Source organism: Scyliorhinus torazame, chromosome 1, assembly GCF_047496885.1.
Source record: "Scyliorhinus torazame isolate Kashiwa2021f chromosome 1, sScyTor2.1, whole genome shotgun sequence".
NCBI lineage: Eukaryota > Metazoa > Chordata > Chondrichthyes > Carcharhiniformes > Scyliorhinidae > Scyliorhinus > Scyliorhinus torazame.
In genome coordinates this window covers 351,063,625-351,086,607 of record NC_092707.1, presented here as the reverse complement: position 1 = coordinate 351,086,607, position 22,983 = coordinate 351,063,625, and the positions used below count along the sequence as shown (strand labels likewise).

The 22,983-nt window shown below is 51.3% G+C and overlaps 1 non-coding gene across 1 annotated transcript; it reads right to left on the bottom strand.

Annotated features, from left to right (window-relative positions):
- Positions 1-7,893: 7,893 nt before the first annotated feature.
- Positions 7,894-7,986, bottom strand: trnai-uau (transfer RNA isoleucine (anticodon UAU)). Its single transcript is given in 2 exon segments — positions 7,894-7,929; positions 7,949-7,986. It is a non-coding gene; the product is annotated as a tRNA-Ile (tRNA).
- Positions 7,987-22,983: the final 14,997 nt, after the last annotated feature.

The window sequence follows — 22,983 nt, the reverse complement described above, 5'->3', positions numbered from 1 at the left end:
GTACTGGCACTTCTCTTACCTTTTCTTGCCGATTGGAGTGTGTTTTCCTCACAGTATTTACCGAATTTGTCCAGGACTGCCTGGAAGTTGCACCTGTTTTGCCCCTTGGAAAACTTGAATTTTTAAAAGATTTCTTCTGCTCTTGCACCGGCGATGGTGAGCAGAAGCTCTGTTTTTTCATCATCGGCCAGGTCTTTAAGTTCGGCTGCCACCAGGAAGAATTCAAACGTTTTCCGGAATATCTGCCAGTTTTCGCGGAGATCGCCGTGGCACTGGAGCTGCTGCGGAACCGGGAGCTCGAACATCTTGCCTGGGTATCATTGCTGGTTGTCACTGTACGCTGAGGTATGGCTATCTGGATTTAAACAGTTCACTACTGGTACCATGTTTTGTTATGTTTCCTTTGTAACATAAGCGGCTTCCTTGTGTTGCATTTGTCAAAGGAAGGTTGAGACGTGTAGATAACTTCAACACATTTATTTACACTATGTACACTTTCATAACTTGAGTTCGACACTACTGCTAATCCTATTATAGCTACCTAAACTGACTAACCAGCTGCTGTCTTCCACGTGGTGGGTGTAATATTGAATCAACCCTGTTCCTCTCCTCACTGACTGTCTCCACTGGCCAAAAAGGAGATCATGTGTGTGGTGTCCTTTATATATGGGTTGGTGTAATGCCCCCCCTGTGGTCATGTCACCTCCTTGTGTATCGTGAATGTCCATTGGTCGCCTCCTATCTAACTTTTCTATTGGTTGAGTGTGTGTGTGTGTGTGTGTGATGTTTCTGGAGCTCCCTCTAGTGTCTGGCTAGCTTACATGTATTTACAGTGATGCACATCACCACACTGGTGTCCTCATTATATTCCTGCCTGTTTTGTGTTTCCTATCGGTGCACGCTCCCGGTGTTGGTGGGAGGGGATGGGGAGCTCCCTCTCCTTCTTCTGCTGTGCCCATGTGCCATTACCTTTTCCGCTGGTCTGCACGCACAATTATTCATGCATATACTCTTTATGCACGCACACTTTCACTGATATGCACACACTGATGTTCACACACATATTTTCCCATGCACACATTGGCACCTTTCCACCAAGGTAGGTCTACTTCGGAGAGGGGGATTGTGCACTGCCTCACCAGCTGGTGGCACTGTTCATTTGGGGGTTTTTTTGCTTTGGGTTTTGTCCTTGGTGTACGGCTGGTGTCTTCGGTGTCTTCCTGCCTATTTTGTGTTCTCCTTCACTGGTTGCTCTGTACTTGGTTTAGTTTATAATGTGCCAGACCTGTTCTGGGCTGAACTGTGCCCCTCTTGGGTGGGATTTCTGTTGAGGAACCTGCGTGTGTTCATTTTTTTTGTGTGAAAATAAGCTGGTATAGTTTGTATTGGTACCAATATAGAACAATGATCCCATGTTTCCTTGTTGTTTAATGGCGGTGTGCTATGTGGAATGTTATGTCGTTGATTCTCAAATCTTTGTTACTGTTGACCATTTAATAAACAAAGTCATGTTTCAGAGGATAATTAATGCATTGCATTTCAAGCAACCATTTATGCCTGAATTCATAGAATCATAGAAATTACAGTGCTGAAGGAGGCCATTCGGCCCATCGGGTCTGCAACGGCCCTTGGAAAAGGCACCTGAATTAAGCCCATACCTCCACTCTATCCCCATAACCAGTAATCCTACCTAATCTTTTGGACACTAAGGGGCAATTGATCATGAGCACAACCCTCCAATCCCTCCTTCCCCCATCCCACCTTCTTCTTCAATCCCCCTCCCTCATTTCTCTCCTTCCCCCCTATTCCCCCCTCCCATTTCCCTCCTTCCCCCCGATTCCCTGCTCCCATCACACCTCCCCTCCCTGACCACCCTGTTCCACCCTCCAAGGGGCTGTGTAGCATCACCCCAGGGTGATGGGCCTTTGTTGGCACTGTCAGTGGGTCAATGTGCAAAGACAGGAGAGTGTCTTTGAGATGATAACTCAATGTGAGGAAAGCTCTGATGCTCCTCAGTTTCTGCAAAAGTCTGACAGAGCGCTCACACCCATCCTCTGTGCCTGGAGTGCAGGGGCTGGGGAAATGGAGGGTAACAGGGGGTGGGGGTACAGACAGTTCCGCTGTGAAGATTAACGTGACAGCAGCTTCACATGTATCAGCTGTAACATGTTCTAATCGTGAACATTTGACATTTCCATTCCCCTAAGCTACAGATAGTGACCCCCACCCCCAGTGCCCACTCAGTGCTCTTCAATCTTGTAGATCTTTTGTGGTCGACTGTTACGTCGACCACAAATAGATTATCATAGATTATCATAGAATTTACAGTGCAGAAGGAGGCCATTCAGCCCATCGAGTCTGCACCGGCTCTTGGAAAGAGCACCTTACCCAAGGTCAACACCGCCACCCTAGCCCCATAACCCAGTAACCCCACCCAACACTAAGGGCAATTTTGGACACTGAGGGCAATTTATCATGGCCAATCCACCTAACCCGCACATCCTTGGACTGTGGGAGGAAACCGGAGCACCCGGAGGAAACCCACGCACACACAGGGAGGATGTGCAGACTCCGCACAGACAGTGACCCAAGCCAGAATCGAACCTGGGACTCTGGAGCTGTGAAGCAATTGTGCTATCCACAAGGCTACCATGCTGCCCCAAAACGCCAGGCAGCGCCCACGATGAGATAGGTGAGTCCTGACGTCTACTCCCTTATCGAGGACGAGGTCGGTTTCACCGGTGCCATCGCCGCGCTGAAGGATATCTACATCCGGCCCGCCAACCAGGTTTTTGCTCGCTATCAGCTCGCCACACAACAGCAATTTCCGGGGGAATCGCTGGACGAGTTTTATAACGCCCTGCAGATCCTGGGTCGAAACTGCAACTGCCCGGCGGTAACAGCGAGTGAACACACAGAGCTCCTGGTCCGCGATGCGTATGTGGCAGGTTTGGCCTCGTTCCAGATCCGCCAGAGGCTTCTGGAGAAAGAATCTCTGGGACTTACAGAAGCTCGGGCCCTGGCGGCATCCCTCGATGTGGCCTCGCGTAACGCCCGCGCCTACGCCCCCGACCGTGGACCCCCGCTGCGGTCGACTCTCCGACACCCCCCCCAAACCCGCAAACCTGCACGGCCAAAACGCCAGACCAAACGGGGGGCCCCGCTGCTATTTTTGCGGCCAGCCGAAACACCCTCGGCATCGCTGCCCGGCCCGCGCGGCTAACTGCAAAAGCTGCGGGAAGAAGGGCCACTACGCGACGGTGTGCAAGTCCCGCGGGGTCGCCGCTATCTCCGGGGAAGAAACAGGACCACAGACCCAGCCCCCCCAGCGATCCACGTGCGACCAACGGACGCCGCCATTTTGGACCGCGGGCGCCATGAGGGAGAGATGGGTGCCGCCATTTTGTCCACCCCCGACCGCGCTCGATCCGTGGCCGCCGCCATCTTGGCTGAAGGACCCCGACACAGACGGCTACATACTGCCTGATTACGATGCTCAACTTCAACAACCACGTCTGGCTTCGACGACCCTCAACCAGTCGCGACCCCGGACGCTCCAGACTGCGACCTCTACAGTCCTAGTGAATGGCTACGAGACGCCGTGTCTTATCGACTCTGTGAGCACGGAGAGCTTCATTCATCCGGACACGGTAAGGCGCTGTTCCCTCGTAATTCGGCCAAGCACCCAGAAAATTTTCCTGGCGGCGGGATCCCACTCCGTTCAGATCTCGGGGTTCTGCATCGCTAACCTAATGGTGCAGGGGAGGGAGTTCCGAAATTACCGGCTGTATGTCCTCCTCCATCTCTGTGCGCCCACACTCCTAGGGTTGGACTTCCAATGCAACCTCCAGAGTTTAACATTTAAATTTGGAGGCCCTATACCCCCACTGACTGTCTGCGGCCTCGCGACCCTCAAGGTTGAACCGCCTTCCTTGTTTGCGAACCTCACCCCGGATTGCAAACCCGTCGCCACAAGGAGCAGACGGTACAGCGCCCAGGACCGAGCATTTATCCGGTCCGAAGTCCAGAGGCTGCTGAAGGAAGGCATCATCCAGGCTAGCAACAGTCCCTGGAGAGGCCAGGTGGTAGTTGTTAAGACCGGGGAGAAACAGAGGATGGTCATCGACTATAGTCAGACCATCAACAGGTACACTCAGCTAGGTGTATACCCTCTCCCCCGCATATCCGACATGGTCAATTGGATTGCACAGTACAAGGTTTTTTTTCACCGTGGACCTCAAGTCCGCCTACCACCAGCTCCCCATCCGTCCCGGTGACCGCAACTATACTGCCTTCGAAGCAGGCGGGCGGTTATACCACTTTTTAAGGGTTCCATTCGGCGTCACGAACGGAGTCTCGGTCTTCCAACGAGAGATGGACCGAATGGTTGACCAGCACGGTTTACGGGCCACGTTCCCATATCTCGTCACCATCTGCAGCCACGACCAGCAGGACCACGACGCCAATCTCCAAAAATTCCTCCAGACCGCTCACGCCCTGAACCTCACTTACAACAAAGAAAAATGCGTGTTCCGCACCGATCGTCTAGGCATCCTGGGCTACGTAGTACGTAATGGAGTGATAGGCCCCGACCCTGAACGCATGCGCCCCCTCATGGAGTTCCCTCTCCCCCACTGAAAGCCCTGAAACGTTGCCTGGGCTTCTATTCTTATTACGCCCAGTGGGTTCCCCAGTAAAAGACAAGGCCCGTGCACTAATCCAGTCCACTACTTTTCCCCTGACGACAGAGGCATGCCAGGCCTTTAGCCGCATCAAAGCGGATATCGCAAAGGCCACGATGCCCGCCATCGACGAGTCCCTCCCCTTCCAAGTCGAGAGCGACGCATCGGATGTAGCTCTGGCGGCCACCCTCAACCAAGCAGGCAGACCTGTGGCCTTCTTCTCCCGAACCCTCCACGCTTCAGAAATCCGCCACTCCTCAGTGGAAAAGGAGGCACAAGCAATAGTGGAAGCTGTGCGAAACTGGAGGCATTACCTGGCCGGTAGGAGATTCACTCTCCTCACTGACCAACGGTCGGTTGCCTTCATGTTCGATAATGCACAGCGGGGCAAGATCAAGAACGACAAGATCTTGCGGTGGAGGATCGAACTCTCCACCTTCAATTATGAGATCTTGTATCGTCCCAGAAAGCTGAACGAGCCGTCCGATGCCCTATCTCGCGGCACATGTGCCAATGTACAAGTGGACCGTCTACAAGCCCTCCACGAGGACCTCTGCCACCCGGGGGTCACTCGTTTCTACCACTTCCTTAAGGCCTGCAACCTCCCTTACTCCGTCGAGGACATCCAAACAGTCACTAGAAACTGCCAGATCTGCGCTGAGTGCAAACCGCACTTTTTCAGGCCAGATAGAGCACACCTGGTTAAGGCCTCTCGACCCTTTGAACGCCTCAGTTTGGATTTCAAAGGCCCCCTCCCCTCCACCGATCGCAACGCGTACTTCCTGAACGTCGTTGACGAATACTCCCGGTTCCCTTTCGCCATCCCCTGCCCCGACATGACAGCGTCCACGGTCATTAAAGCCCTCGGTACCATTTTTACACTGTTCGGTTTCCCCGACTATATCCATAGCGACAGGGGGTCCTCCTTTATGAGTGACGAACTGCGTCAATTCCTGCTCAGCAGGGGCATAGCCTCAAGCAGGACGACCAGTTACAACCCCCGGGGGAACGGGCAGGTAGAAAGGGAGAATGGAACGGTCTGGAAGGCCGTCCTGCTGGCCCTCCGGTCTAGGAGCCTCCCAATTTCCCGCTGGCAGGAAGTCCTCCCGGATGCCCTTCACTCTATCCGGTCCCTGCTGTGCACCACCACGAATCAAACGCCTCACGAGCGCCTCCTCCTCTTTCCTAGGAAGTCCTCCTCTGGAACGCCACTTCCGACATGGCTAGCAGCTCCGGGACCCATTCTGCTCCGGAAACATGTGCGGGCGCACAAGTCAGATCCGTTGGTGGAACGGGTGCATCTCCTTCACGCCAACCCGCAATACGCCTATGTGGAGTACCCCGATGGCCAACAGGACACGGTCTCCCTGCAAGATCTGGCGCCCGCCGGAGCTACCCACACCCCCCCCAACGCAATCACCACCTCCTCACTCCCGCCGGTTCATCCCGCAGCCACCCCCTTCCCGGGGGGTTCAGTTCTCCTCCCAGACCCGCCCAGGAGTAAGGACACAGGGGATAGCGCTACGCTCCCAGAGTCGACGGGACTCGAGCCAGCGCCATCACCACCACGCCCGAGACGATTGGAAAGGATGACCAGGGCGCCCATCCGGCTCATCGAATCACTTTAACTCTCAACGTTTTCAGTTATTGTGTCTTGTTATAGTTATGGCATCATGCCGACCCTGTTTAGCCCGTTGGCCCAGTTGAAGCGATAATTTTGTGTTTTGTTCAAAGTTACGGCACAGTACCGACTCTGTAAACCCCTACCACCATGCGAACCACCATCCCGCCGTTTTTTTTCAACAAGGGGTGAATGTGGTGGTATGTATTAGGGGTAATACGGTACACCACGTGTCAACAGGCTATTGGTGGAGGGATGCCAGGTCCTGATAGGATCTGCCACCTACTGGACTCCACCCAGAAATGCCGGTATAAGAACCCAGTTTTTCCCTCCATTTCCCTCAGCAGCTGCATTCTGTAACCACGCTGCTGGGGATAAAGTTCTGCTTAATAAAGCCTTCAATTGACATTACCTCAACCTGCCTCGCGTCATATTGACGGTGCTACAGCCAGCCTGTGACGGGTACAACAAAGAATGCGGCTCTGCAGGTCAGCTGCCTTTATACTTCCTGATGTGGAGATGCCGGCGTTGGACTGGGGTGAGCACAGTAAGAAGTCTTACAACACCAGGTTAAAGTCCAACAGGTTTGTTTCGATGTCACTAGCTTTCGGAGCGCTGCTCCTTCCTCAGGTGAATGAAGAGGTATGTTCCAGAAACATATATATATAGACAGATTCAAAGATGCCAAACAATGCTTGGAATGCGACCATTAGCAGGTGATTAAATCTTTACATATCCAGAGATGGGGTAACCCCAGGTTAAAGAGGTGTGAATTGTGTCAAGCCAGGACAGTTGGTAGGATTTTGCAGGCCAGATGGTGGGGGATGAATGTAATGCGACATGAATCCCAGGTCCCGGTTGAGGCCGCACTCATGTGTGCGGAACTTGGCTATAAGCTTCTGCTCTTGGCTAGAATACTTCCTGTAAGGGGTGGAGCCATGGGCGAGCCCGTACATGCCCCGACATATCCCCCTGTGGGTGAAGCCGTACAATGGCCCATAGGTGGAGCCCACAGGGTTAAACACATAACGAAACACGATACAGCAGTAACATGATATCACAGTGCACTGGTGAATTAACAGTAGTTCCATTTACCACACCGTTTGCATTGTACAAAATTATCTGTTTTGCTTAAAAGCCAACCTCCCTAGAGCTACACTTTCAGGTGTGTTAAGGTCTGTAACGTTAAGCTGGAATCTCCAGGTTTAGCGTCACGGGAAGACCCCGATCTAGAGGCACTCGTATCAGATGCACTGAGATTGCATTTCGGATATTTTTGCAAGCTTATTTTTGAGACTGGCGATTTTTACTTCGTTGCAAAAAAGCTCAACCGAATTGAGACGTTAGAAATTGGTTAAAAAAAATATCATGCAAAATATCAATCGTGTTTTAAATTGCAGCCGCATCTTTATTTGGGTAGCTGCAATATTATTTTCAAAATAATTCCCCCCCCTTGAAAAAATACAAAGCGTTTATTTTATTCGGGATGGAGGGGTTAGTATGTGTGTGTGTATTTTGCGGGGGGGGGGGGAGACAAGATTTAATAGAATCGGGGAATTTTTACCCCTTTTTGGGGGCCCATAAAACATGTGCTCCAGGTGAGGCTCGAACTCACAACCTCGGCATTGCTCACTCTGTACTGTCATATAAGTACCGCGCGCTAACCGATTGCGCCACTGGAGCTCTGACATCAACGGCCGAGAAATGTCCCATCTACCCTCGGCCTGGAGGGAGGGAGCGAGCGGGGCAGTTGGAAATCTCCTTTCAAACCGCCTTTGATGACCGCCGCTATCCCCCCTCGACCCCGAACGGCTGCATTCGTGTTTTTCGGCGGGCTGCTGAGAATGAAACCCCGGGGATCGGGGCCTGCTCTCGCACTCTGAGCCCCGACCTCCTTCATCTGGGCTGTTTCTGTTGGGCGGAGGAGGATCTTTCGGTGATCTTTGTTTTTGTTTTGAGTGGCTCCACCGGATTCCCGGCGGCAATCCAGAGGCCACAAAGCCGCCACCTTTCAGCCATAGTTGCGGGGGGGGGACACAAAGGGCCTGTGCAGAGTACATAGGAGATCGTGTCATGGAGAGTCAGACTGAGGGGGACAGCCTGCTGTGGGCAGGGAGACAGTGGTCTATACACCCGGGGGGGGGGGGGGGCACTGGTTTATTCTCTGAGCCCCCGTCCCCCAGGTTGTGTGTCTCTGAGCTGGAGTCTGGGTGGGAGTGCCAGATGCCACAGAATCACACAGTGCCGAGGAGGCCCTTCGGCCCATCGAGTCTGCACTGACCTGCCTGCCTAATCCCATTTGCCAGCACTTTGCTCGCCAACCTTGAATGTTACGACGTGCCAAGTGCTCACCCGGGTACTTTTTAAAGGATGTGAGACAACCTACCTCCCAGGCCGTGCATTCCAGACCGTCACCACCCTCTGGGTAAAAACCCTTTTCCTCGCATCCTCTTGCCCCAAACTTCCTGCCCCTTACCTTGAACTTGTGTCCCCTCGTCCTCCCTGCTTTTGTCACGTATGAAGTGCTGGCAAGCCAGTTGGTTGTGGGGCCTCACACATCTAGAGAAAACATCAACATTCAAAGATTTACAGCTCAGAAGGAGGCCATTTGGTCCATCTTGCCCGTGCATGCTCTTTATTTAGCTGCCTAATTTAGGCGCACACCCAAGCCTTTTCCCCATAAACACGGCAAATCAACCCTCTTCAAATACATGCTCAATTGCCTTTGGAAAGTTCCTGTGAAATCTCCAGGCACTACTCTTTCAGATGGAGTTTTTCAAATCTTAAATTACCTTCTGTGGGAAAAAAAGTTCTCCAAGTTCCTTTCCAGTTCTTCTGAAAATTATTTTAAATCTCTGGGGTTGGACTCTCCAACAATGGGGCTATGGCCCCACGCCAGTGTAAAAACGCTGGAGTTTTACTCTGGATATTAATTTAAAATATTAGCAGCTATTCACCTACCTGCAGGAGGCTGGCAGGGCCCCGGAATGCTTCTCGCAGCTTCAGCTGCGGATACAGGCACTTCCCGGTTGCGAGTCCGCACAGCGGTTGCGCCAAACGCTATGGCAGACTCCATCGGCGGACCTGGACGAAGAACGAAGGTCCCAACGATCGGCCCGGCGCTGTTACATCTCGCACACCCGATCATTGTTAGAACAATACCATCGGGAATTCGGCCAGTCGAGACCGGAGCATCGCGGGGGGGGATTCTGGCAATGGCCCTCCAGTCACGCTGCGTAAATCGTGTGCGGGAGAGGCTCCGGGCCCGATCCTGTCATAAAAGTGGATTCTCAGCCCCCGTGCCAGCCCATGATCTCTGGTGACCGACACGCTTGCCAGAGGAAACAGTTTCACCCCAGTTGTATCTAAACTTTTCAGAATTTTGAATCCGACTATTAGATCTCTCTTTTATCTTCTCTAGTCTAATGAGAACAATCCCAGATTCTCCAGTCTCTCCAAATAATTTAAGCTTCTCATCCCTGCTATCATCCTGGTATACCACTCCAAGATCTTGACATCCTTCCTCAGGTGTTTTGTTGAAAATTGTACAAAAAACACCAGCTGAGCCCTAACACCTGGGGCTGAATTCTCCGATTCTAGGGCTATGGCCCCATGCCGGCGTGGGAACGGTGGCATTTTCTGACAGAAAAAATGGCCACTGATTCCCCATTTTGCTGTGGGCTAGCATGCCGGCAGCGTAGAGCACCCAGCTCTAGCTGCTGATGTGTCCCAGAGAATTGCCGGGTCTTTGGCCGCACATGCGGACAGCGGCGGCCTGCAGCGGCTGTGCCATGTTACATGGCGGAGGCCACTCGCGGACCCAGCCTGTGAAATAGTGCCCCCCCTTTGGCCGGCTTGCGTGCCCCGGACCAACCCCCACAGTGCCTCCAGCCCCTGATAAAATCCCCCCTGCCCGCGGATCGGCACTCCCCGACTACGGCGGCGCTGGACTGGGTCCGCAGCCGCCACACCGAGTTCCCGTAAGGGTGGGACCACATGTGACCCATGCCGTCGGGAACTCGGCCCGGTCGGGGGGGGGGCGGGCGGAGCATCGGGAATGGGGGGCCTCAGGCAATGTCCTGAGACCGTTGATACGTGACGCAGCGTACTCTCCGAATACGCCGCTTTGGAGGGTGCGGAGCATTGCGAAAAAGGTGCTGCCCCCGATTTGATCGTGAACTCTGATGCTCTGGCCGATCGCTGAACGCGATTTCAGCGACCGGAGAATCCAGCCCCTGATTTGTAAAAGTTTAGCAAGACTTCCTTAGAAAACCGAGTATCTCATAACTTTCTTAACAACCTCATCAAACTGCTCTACATTTTCAAAGGTTTGTGAATATACACCCAAGATCACTGTTCATAGAATTATGGAATGGTTATGCCACAGAAGAAGGCCACTCTGTTGCTTGTGTCCGGACTGTCTCTTTACTCGAACAATTCACCCAGTGCCACCCTCTTCCCTTTTTCCTGCAGAATTTCCCTTTTCAGATAATGGTCCTGTCATGATATTCAGATAAACATCATGGTCCACAGATTAGAGGGTCATGAACGAACCACAGTAACCAGTATACAAATGTTAATATTGTTAGTAATAAAACTGAGTTGTACCTTCCGCAACCGTGTTGGTTCGTCTGTGTAGGAGAGCACCCAACACAACATCGTACCAGGAGTGGAACCCACTAACTGTGAGACCTACCTACGCATCCTCAGGAATCCGCCATCTTGCGCCATGGACACCATCAGCCCGCCGCAGCCGCTCCAAATCGCTGGAAACCTCGGCGTTAACTGGAAGTTGTTTAAACAGCGCTTCCAGCTCTTCCTAGAAGCCACAGAAAGGGAGAATGCTTCGGACACCAGGAAAATCGCCCTCCTCCTCTCCACGGCAGGGCAATACGCCATCCACATCTACAACTCCCTGGTGTTCGCGAAGGTGAGAACAAGACGAAGTACAAGACGGTCCTTCTCAAACTCGAGCAACACTTCAGCGTCGAGGTAAATGAGAGTTTCGAGAGGTACCTCTTCCAGCAGCACCTGCAGGGTAAGGATGAGCCTTTTCAATCTTTCCTTACACATCTCCGTATCCTCGCGCAGTCCTGCGGTTACGAGGCCACCTCCGATTCCATGATTCGGGACCAGATAGTTTTTGGGGTCACCTCGGGCACCCTACGCCAGCAGCTCCTCAAGATAAAAAGCCTCATCCTAGCCACCACCATTGAAGCCTGCGTCCTCCATGAAAACGCGACCAGCCGCTACTCCCAATTCCAGGCGGCCGAATCGGCACGGCAGGGGTCCTACACGGCCGAATCAGCAAGGCAGGGGTCCTATGAGGCCGAGCGGGTCCAGTCCATCGAGTTCCTCCCGGCCCGCGGCCCGGAAGAGGGCGGCCATTTCGCGCCCTTTTTGCAGCCTCCCATGCTTGTATGCGCCAAAAGAGACGTTGATGCAGAGGGACGTGACGCGCAAGCATGCTCTACGCAGGACCGAACTGCGCATGCGCGATGGCACATCGAACGCCATGACATCACGACGTGCGGCAACTGTGGATCCGCACATTTAAAGCGGCAATGTCCAGCAAAGAACCAACAATGCCTCCGCTGTGGCAAGGTGGGCCACTACGCTGCCTGCTGCCAAGCAGCTTAACCTGCCAACGCTCCCCATTTCCGACAGCCTCGCAGGGACGTGCGGACCATTCAGCCTCCATACTCCAAGTCATACCCGGACGATATACAGACCGGCGATACAGAGGAGCTGGAAGCCTTCCGCGTTGCGGTCATCGACAGGAACCAAATGTCTCCAAGCAGGACCCACCAGCCGATGCCAGTGAACAGTGTCAATCCGGGTGATGAATGGTGTGCCACCCTAACGGTCAACCGATCACCAATCACATTCCGTTTGGACACTGGTGCCTCCGCCAACCTGATAGCATGGTCAGCCTTCCACACCTTGAAGGTCAGACCATCAATTCGGCCATCCCGTTGTAAGATGGTCGACTACAACGGAAACGTTATCCCGGCCATGGGATCCTGCCAGCTCCAGGTGACAATGTGTACACGGCCACACTGTCCTTCGACATTGTTGGTTCATCAAAGGACTCCCTGCTAGGCGCACAGGCGTGCAAGGCTGTCCACCTCGTTCAGCGGGTACACGCTCTGTCTCCAGAAGGCACGTCAGACTTCCCGGATGCTGAATTTAGGGCACAGTTGCACTCGCTCCTCACCCACAACCAGGAGGCATTCGAAGGCATGGGCACACTGCCCTATACCTACAGAATACGGCTCAAACCGGATGCCACCCCGGTCATTCACGCACCTCGTAGAGTCCCAGCACCACTCAAAGACCACCTCAAGCAGCAGCTACATGATCTCCAGGACCAAGGAGTGCTATCCCGGGTCACGGAGCCCACGGCATGGGTCAGCTCCATGGTGTGCGTTAAAAAGCCCTCTGGCGAACTCCGGATCTGCATCGACCCGAAAGACCTGAACAACAACATCATGAGGGAACAGTACCCCATACCCAAACGGGAGAAGATCACAAGCAAAATGGCCCGGGCTAAAATTTTCACAAAGCTTGATGCCTCGAAGGGTTTTTGGCAGATCCAACTGGATCAGTCCAGCAGGAAGCTGTGCACCTTCAACACTCCTTTCGGCAGGTTCTGCTATAACAAAATGCCGTTTGGCATCATCTCGGCATCCAAGGTGTTTCACAGAATCATGGAACAGATGATTTCATAGCTTTCATAGAATTTACAGTGCAGAAGGAGGCCATTCAGCCCAGCGAGTCTGCACCGGCTCTTGGAAAGAGCACCCTACCCAAAATCCACATCTCCACCCTATCCCCATAACCCAGTAACCCCACCCAACACTTAAGGGCAATTTTGGACACTAAGGGCAATTTAGAATGGCCAATCCACCTAACCTGCACATCTTTGGACTGTGGGAGGAAACCGGAGCACCCGGAGGAAACCCACGCACACACGGGGAGGATGTGCAGACTCCGCACAGACAGTAACCCAAGCCGGAATCGAACCTGGGACCTTGGAGCTGTGAAGCAATTGTGCTATCCACAATGCTACCGCGCTGCCCGTGCTGCCAATGCTACCGATGATGGAGGGCATCGAAGGGGTGCGCGTCTATGTTGACGACGTCATCATCTGGTCCACTACACCACAGGAGCACATCAGTCGTCTCCAGCGTGTCTTCGCGCGGATACGGGAACACGGCCTGCGCCTCAACCGAGCCAAGTGCTCCTTTGGCCAAACACAGCTAAAGTTTCTGGGGGACCATATACCCTGGTCGGGAGTGCGTCCGGATGCAGACAAAGTGAGCGCCATTACAGCCATGCCGCAGCCGGCAGACAAGAAAGCAGTGCTACGCTTTCTAGGCATGGTCAACTTCCTGGGGAAGTCCAATCCCAACCTTGCCTCCCACACAACAGCTCTTCGCCACCTAGTAAAGAAGTCCACGGAGTTCCAGTGGCTGCCCGCACACCAGAAGGAATGGGAGGAGCTCAAAATTAAGCTCACCACTGCCCCGGTATTGGCGTTCTTCGACACCTCTCGGGACACGAAGATCTCGACTGATGCCAGCCAGTCCGGCATTGGGGCGGTACTCCTGCAACGGGACGACACTGCATCATGGGCCCCGGTCGCCTATGCCTCACGGGCCATGACCCCCACAGAACAGCGCTATGCGCAGATCAAGAAGGAGTGCCTGGATTTGTTGACCGGAATAGATAAGTTCCACAACTACGTGTATGGTCTCCCCCAGTTTACCGTGGAAACCGACCATCGTCCCCTGGTCAGCATCATACATAAAGACCTGAACGAGATGACCCCTCGCCTCCAGCACATCCTGCTCAAGCTCCGGAGGTACGACTTCCAACTGGTCTACACCCCGGGTACGGACCTCATCATTGCGGATGCCCTATCCAGAGCAGTAAGCACACCGCCCGATTCGGAGGGGTTCGTCTGTCAACTCGAAGGGCATGTGGCCTTCACATCGGCCAATCTGCCAGCTGATGATTCAAATTTGGCCCGTATTCGCCGGGAGACTGCGGCTGACCCCCTTCTACAACGTGTGATGCGCCACCTGACGGGAGGGTGGCTCAAAGGACAGTGCCCACAATTCTACAATGTCCGGGACGACTTGGCCGTCATTGACGGTGTCCTCCTAAAGCTGGACCGGATTGTAATTCTACACAGCATGCACAAGCTGGTCCTCGACCAACTACACAAAGACCATCTCGGGGTTGAGAAGTGCAGGCGGAGGGCCCAAGAAGCTGTATACTGGCCAGGCATCAGCGATGACATTGCCAACGTGGCGCTCAACTGCCCCACCTGCCAAAGGTTTCAGCCGGCGCAACCCCCCGAGACGCTTCAGCCCCATGAGTTGGTGACGTCCCCCTGGGCGAAGGTGGGTGTGGACCTTTTTCATGCGCTTGGCAGGGACTACGTAATCATCATAGATTACTTTTCAAATTATCCAGAGGTCATACGCCTGCACAATTTGACATCGTCCGCTGTCATAAGGGCATGCAAAGACACCTTCGCTCGCCATGGCATTCCGATTACTGTCATGTCGGACAATGGGCCCTGTTTTGCAAGCCACGAATGGTCTTCTTTTGCCGCTTCATATGGCTTCACACACATGACGTCCAGCCCTCTGCATCCCCAGTCAAATGGCAAGGCGGAAAAGGGGGTTCATATCGTTAAGCGGCTCCTCTGTAAGGCTGCTGCTGACGGATTGGATTTCTGCCTCACCCTGCTGGCCTATCACTCGGCCCCACTAGCCACTGGCCTCTCACCAGCCCAGCTGTTGATGGGTCGCGCCCTCAGGACCACTGTGCCATCCATTCTTGTCCCTACACTCGACCGCGTTCCAATACTGCAATGGATGCGACAGCAGCGTGCTCAGCAGAACATAAGAACTAGGAGCAGGAGTAGGCCATCTGGCCCCTCGAGCCTGCTCCACCATTCAATGAGATCATGGCTGATCTTTTGTGGACTCAGCTCCACTTTCTGGCCCGAACACCATAACCCTTAATACCTTTATTCTTCAAAAAACTATCTATCTTTATCTTAAAAACATTTAATGAAGGAGCCTCTACTGCTTCACTGGGCAAGGAATTCCAGAGATTCACAACCCTTTGGGTGAAGAAGTTCCTCCTAAACTCAGTCCTAAATCTACTTCCCCTTATTTTGAGGCTATGCCCCCTAGTTCTGCTTTCACCCGCCAGTGGAAACAACCTGCCCGCATCTATCCTATCTATTCCCTTCATAATCTTATATGTTTCTATAAGATCCCCCCTCATCCTTCTAAATTCCAACGAGTACAGTCCCAGTCTACTCAACCTCTCCTCGTAATCCAACCCCTTCAGCTCTGGGATTAACCTAGTGAATCTCCTCTGCACACCCTCCAGTGCCAGTACGTCCTTTTTCAAGTAAGAACTGAACACAATACTCCAGGTGTGGCCTCACTAACACCTTATACAATTGCAGCATAACCCCCCTAGTCTTAAACTCATCCCTCTAGCAATGAAGGACAAAACTCCATTTGCCTTCTTAATCACCTGTTGCACCTGTAAACCAACTTTTTGCGACTCATGCACCAGCACACCCCGGTCTCTCTGCACAGCAGCATGTTTTAATATTTTATCATTTAAATAATAATCCCTTTTGCTGTTATTCCTACCAAAATGGATAACCTCACATTTGTCAACATTGTATTCCATCTGCCAGACCCTAGCCCATTCACTTAGCCTATCCAAATCGCTCTGCAGACTTCCGGTATCCTCTGCACTTTTTGCTTTACCACTTATCTTAGTGTCGTCTGCAAACTTGAACACATTGCCCTTGGTCCCCAACTCCAAATCATCTATGTAAATCGTGAACAGTTGCCCAACACTGATCCCTGAGGGACACCACTAGCTACTGATTGCCAACCAGAGAAACACCCATTAATCCCCACTCTTTGCTTTCTATTAATTAACCAATCCTCTATCCATGCTACTACTTTCCCCTTAATGCCATGCATCTTTATCTTATGCAGCAACCTTTTGTGTGGCACCTTGTCAAAGGCTTTCTGGAAATCCAGATATACCACATCCATTGGCTCCCCGTTATCTACCGCACTGTTAATGTCCTAAAAAGATTCCACTAAATTAGTTAGGCACGACCTGCCATTTATGAACCCATGCTGCGTTTGCCCAATTGGACAATTTCCATCCAGATGCCTCGCTATTTCTTCCTTGATGATAGATTCCAGCATCTTCCCTACTACCGAAGTTAAGCTCACTGGCCTATAATTACCCGCTTTCTGCCTACCTCCTTTTTTAAACAGTGGTGTCACGTTTGCTAATTTCCAATCCGCCGGGACCACCCCAGAGTCTAGTGAATTTTTGGTAAATTATCACTAGTGCATTTGCAATTTCCCTAGCCATCTCTTTTAGCACTCTGGGATGCATTCCATCAGGTCCAGGAGACTTGTCTACCTTTAGCCCCATTAGCTTGCCCATCACCACCTCCTTGGTGATAACAATCCTCTCAAGGTCCTCACCTGTCATAGCCTCATTTCCATCAGTCACTGGCATGTTATTTGTGTCTTCCACTGTGAAGACCGACCCAAAAAACGTGTTCAGCCCTCAGCCATTTCCCCATCTTCCATGATTAAATCTCCCTTCTCATCCTCTAAAGGACCAATATTTACCTTAGCCACTCTTTTTTGTTTTATGTATTTGTAGAAACGTTTACTATCTGTTTTTATATTCTGAGCAAGTTTACTCTCATAATCTATCTTACTCTTCTTTATTGCTTTTTTAGTAGCTTTCTGTTGCCCCCTAAAGATTTCCCAGTCCTCTAGTCTAGAAGGTGGCACACGACACTCAGGCAACTGATCTTCCTGCCTTGGCGCCTGGAGACAACATCCACATCCACCTACCAGAGGGTGGCTGGTCGGCAACTGCCAAAGTTCTACAATGCATGGCTCCCCGCTCGTTCCTGGTTCGGATGCCTGATGGCTCCACTCGCCGGCGCAATCGCCGGGCTCTTCGCCTGCTTCCGCGCTCGCTACGTGATCATACACTGGTGCCACGCCCTCCTGTTGTTCCTGATGTGAATTTGTGGAGCTTCCATGCCCATTCCTCTGCTGCCTGTGTCCAGGCCCATTCCTCAGCCGGTGGATCCTGACCCACCCTTGAGGCGGTCAACCCGAATTCATCGCCCACCTACTAGGCTGGACTTATGAGCCTGTTTGAACATTGGACTCACTAAAAGTTTTATGCCACTATGTTAATAAGTTTCTCTTTTGTCGTTACAGGAGTTTGTTTTGATGCTTGATGCTTACGCTTGTTTTGTTTATGGTACAACCTCGTTGCTATGTTGCACCTGACACCTTCCTATGTATATAGTTTAGCCTCATGTACATGTTGTAGATATTGCACACACACACATTCAGCTGCACTCAGTACACATCTATATTTATTACCACATAGGCACATATTCTTGTAAAAAAGGGGGGATGTCATGATATTCAGATAAACATCATGGTGCAAACACACATACACACTGATGGACCGATCAACGGACCAATCAATACACATGCAACATCACAGCCAATCACAAACAAGAGCAGACACACTATAAAACGGGGAACACGACACTTCCGGTTCATTCTAGCAGGAGACAGCTCAGGGCACAGAGCTCACAGCAAGGCACTCAGACATTCACCATGTGCTGAGTGCCTCTCCAAGATAGTGTTAGGGCTGGGTCCACAGATTAGAGGTGTAGCCACTTAAAATGGCCAACTCCCGATTCAAAATGGCGAACGGCAAAGGCTGATGGGAAAGTCAGCCAACAAGACAAAAACCAGCAGCTGCAGGTTGGCTGTGTATTTACCTCTGGAAAGGCCAGACAATATCGATAGCAGCAACCATCAGCATAACAAAGCAACAGCCACCTGCATACTAATGAGCAATCCCCGGGAACAATAAGAAACATTTAGACACAAAGCAAAACCAGACTCTTCGGCGCCAGTAGAAGCCTACACAAAAGGAGGTGAACGAGCAACTCAAGACCGCCCATCGATCAGGGAACCGCTCCAGCATTGGAGAAAATCAAACCATGCGATTGGGACAAAGTCCAATCACTTGGGACCAGGTACAGGGTCCACCCCGAAAGGCGGGAAGCCCCTGGGGACTATAAGAATTGAGCCCCAAGTTCAAATCGCTCTCTTCTTCTCCACCTCTTCGCGCTCTTCGTCCTGCCCGGGTCACCCAGCAGCAACGAACCAACATTGACCGTGACCGGTGCAGTGACTCCAGTGATCATCGAACTCGTAAGTCTTAATTCAACGCTCGCTATGAGATAGGCGCTCCTAGCTACCAATCTGTACCAACTTCGAATCCTGCAGGCTCAGAACCTGAACGAAAGGCCATTTGTTTCCCTGACCTGGTGGGCCAGTCCGAAGTTAAGTATAGGCCTGTTAGTTGTAGAAGTAGCTTAAACGTAGAATTTGTGCATGAGTAGCGAATACTGTACATAATAAATGTGCTTTGATTTAAATCTTACTAATCTGTGTATTGGATTATTGATCATTACTCGGACTTGGACCTCGTGGCGGTATCATAAAGATACCTGGCGACTCGAGAGCAAAGGTAATAAAACAGAGCAATTGAACCAAGGCAAAGTTAGCAACATTATGTCATGAACTAACCACAGTAACCAGTTTACAAATGTTAATATTGTTAGTAATAAAACTGAGTTGTACTTTCCGCAACCGTGTTGGTTCGTCTGTGTAGCAGAGCACCCAACATGGCCTCCACTACACTCTCAGGAAGTTGAAATCTGGTGCGACGGGACAGAGAAACCCGCCCCAAGGTCCTTGGTTGAGCCCAATAAACTACAGTCACCAGGTTTGTAATTTTAAAACACAAGTAACCTTTTATCATGTACAGTATTATTATTAAATGGACAGAAAATGTAACTGACTATCCACCACCATTTTTCCATACCCTCCTTCCGAACACACCCCACTCTACGCACCCACAGAGACAAACAACACAGAGGGGAAAGGGTGGTGGAAAGGGAAAGAAAATATTAATAAAAATAGAAGGATAAGGATCTCTGATGCACTGGGATGACTTTCAGTCAATGCCTTTCTGAAGTTCAGGCTTTCTTTTTGGTATGTTGTCCTAGGCTTGAGATGATTTTCTCTGGCAAGGTTGTCTACTTTTTCAGTAGATCAGCATCATTTTAGGTTCACAACAAAGAATGTGCCAGGCACCCACTGCTTTCAGAACATAGAGCAGTTCTTTAACTTCAGCAAACAGGAGAGAGGGAGACCACTCCCAGCAATTCCAAGATCTAAACACCTGCACAGTTCTCTCAGAAAGTATCACCCATGAATCAATCACTGACCATTGTCAGGCAGAACACTGCCCCTGGCCAACTCACCAGTTGTCAGTTAATTGATCAAACCGCTTCCTCCAAAGCTAGTTCCTTAGATGCACTCGGTAATGAAGAGTCTGGCTTCTCCTTAACAAACTACAAAACCTGGGAACTATAGCCGGGATTCTCCGTTTCTGAGACTAAGGGCGGAATTCTCCATTTCTGAGACGTGTTGATGCTAAATCAGAATTCATGGACTTTCACAACAGAAAAACAGGTGCCACACCTTCAACGATTCCGCCACTGCTAAGGGGCTAGCACGGGCGTCACGTGGAAGACAATCGATTCTACTGAGAAACGGTGCCGGATTTGCGATTCATACTCAAAGGCTGACAAGCTGCAGCCGCATATACACACTGCACTCCCCACACACTCCATCCCAGCCAACAAGATGACAGTAAGAAGAGCTTCACCAAGATTCGCGGATGCAGAGCTCGAGACCCTCTTGGACACCGTGGAGAATAGGAGGGTGACCCTGCACACCAGCCCAGGAAGAAGGCTGCCAGCCACTGCTGTTCACTGTGCCTGGGCGCAGAGGCCCTGAGCGTTGTGGGCAACAGCGTCCGGATGGACCAGCAGTGTTGGAAAAAACTGCACTACCTCTTCAGGACGATCAGGGTGAGTAGGCTGCACTGTGCCCCCGGCACCTTACCCTCATCCTGCACACCCGGAACCCTCCCCCCACCCCCTCCCCTCATGAGGAGGACGGCCAAATCCCCACCCTGCACCACATGTCGGTACCCATACCGGCCGCTATGGCCGGGTGTCCTGGCCACTGAGGCCACTAGCTACCCACCCTCTGGACTGCATGCGTCGGACTGTCTAACACGGTCGTGTTTCCCATCTTTCCTCGTTCCCCCTCCCCCGGAGAAGGCTGGGCGCAACTGCTGGGAGTGGAAGAAGAAAGGAGGGGGGAGTCAGACCTGCGGCCCCTCACCGTGGCTGAGCAGAGGACCCTGGATGTGGTCGGTGGCCCAGAGGAACGGGAGGTCACTGAGGTGGAGCTCGGCCGCGGGCGAGGAACTGAGACCCCACTGAGTTGCGGTTCCCTGTGACACGTGTCAAACCCCCCCCCAAAAAAAAAAAACCTACACCACCCTCATTCCCACATCACCCTCACCCCCACTGGATTTGGATTTGGATTGGATTTGTTTATTGTCACGTGTACTGAGGTACAGTGAAAAATATTTTTCTGCGAGCAGCTCAACAGATCAGTAAGTACATGGGAAGAAAAGGGAATAAAAGAAAATACATAATAGGGCAACACAAGGTACACAATGTAACTACATAAGCACCAAGATCGGATGAAGCATACAGGGGTGTAGTGTTAATGAGGTCAGTCCATGAGAGGGTTTTTTAGGAGTCTGGTAACAGCGGGGAAGAAGCTGTTTGTGAGTCTGTTCGTGCATGTTCTCAGCCTTCTGTATCTCCTGCCCAATGGAAGAAGTTGGAAGAGTGAGTAAGCCGGGTGGGAGGGGTCTTTGATTATGCTGCCTGATTATGCTGATTGGCAGCGGGAGGTGTAGATGGAGTCAATGGATGGGAGGCAGGTTTGTGTGATGGACTGGGCTGTGTTCACCACTCTCTGAAGTTTCTTGCGGTCCTGGGCTGAGCAATTGCCATACCAGACTGTGAGGCAGCCATATAGGGTGCCATACCCCCCTAACTTCCATACCACCCTCACCCCCACACCACCCTCACACCAACCCCCCCCCCAACACACACGTCCACCCCCACTCCCCACCCCCCACCCCCTTCCCCCCGGCCCACGGTCTAATCATGCATCTTGTCTTGTGCCTTGCAAGGCCTGCTGGAGATGCAGCTCGGGTCGGAGGATGACAGTGATTTCCCATCACAGCTATTTCCAACACCCGAACTGGCCCCAATCTTCTTACCACCCTTCTAGTAATTTGCCTGTAGAAGAGACTTGGACTCACTATTATGTTCGCTGCCAGTTTGTTCTCTTACATTCTCTTTGTTACTAAGTATAAAAGTAGGGAACACTTGTGACAAATGTACAGGGCAATCATGAGTCTGTACCTTACTTAAGGAAGGATATACTTGCATTGGAAACAGTTCTGAGACGGGGCTGATTCCTAGGATGAAGGTGTTGTCTTATGAGAAAAGGTTGAGAAGATTTGGCCTACACCCATTGGAGTTTAGAAGAATGAGAGGTGATCTTAACAAAACAGATATGATTCTGAGGGGGCTTGACAGGGTAGATGCTGAGAGAATGTTACCTCCAGTGGGAAAATCTAGAATTAGGAGCACAGTTTAAATATAAGGGATCTCCCGTTTAAGCTGGAGCTGAGGAGCAATTTCTTCTCTCAGAACGTTGTTCATCTTTGGAATTCTCTTCGACAGAGAACAGTGGTCATTGAATATATTAAAGGCTGAGTTAGACAAATTTCTGATTGACAAGGGACCCGAGGGTTACGGGAGAGACAGGAATTAAGCATTGAGATTAAGATGAAAATTTAATTAAAATTAAGGTCATCATCAGATGATCCATGGTCTTATTGAATGGCAGAACTGGCTCAAGAGACTTACTGGCCTACTCCTGCTCTTACTATGATCTTATTTTTCTTATTCTCTTATTTATCTTTTCAGTCCCCCTCTGAACTTTCTATACGGTGCCTAATTCTCAATTATACTATCCACCCTGACATCTGTCATATTTGAATTAATTTATTTTTTGTCATGTATACCAAGGGAAAGTGAAAAATATTGTTCTGCGTATAGCCCAGGCAGATCGCTCCACACATGAATACATACAACACAGAACATACTGTAAATACACAATGTAAATACATAACCATAAGACATTGGGTGCAGCAAATGGAGTATAGTGCTACAACTACAGAGAAGATGCGTAGAAAGATCAGATCAGTCCATAAGAAGGCCATTCAAGAGTCTTGTAACAGCCGTGAAGAAGCTGTTTTTGAACCTATAGCTGTGCATTCTCAAACTGTTGTACTTTCTGCCCGATGGAAGAGGTTGGAAGACAGAATAACCCCAGTAGGGAGGGGTCTTTGATTATGCTTTCCCAAGGCAGCAGGTGTAGACAGAATCAGTGGATGGGAGGCGTGTTCGCGTGATGGACTGGGCTGTGTTCACAACTCTCTGTCATTTTTTTACAGTCTTGGGCCAAGCAGTTGCCATACCAGGCTGTGATGCAGCCAGATAGGATGCTTTCTGTGGTGCATCTGTATAAATTGATAAACGTCAATGTGAGCATG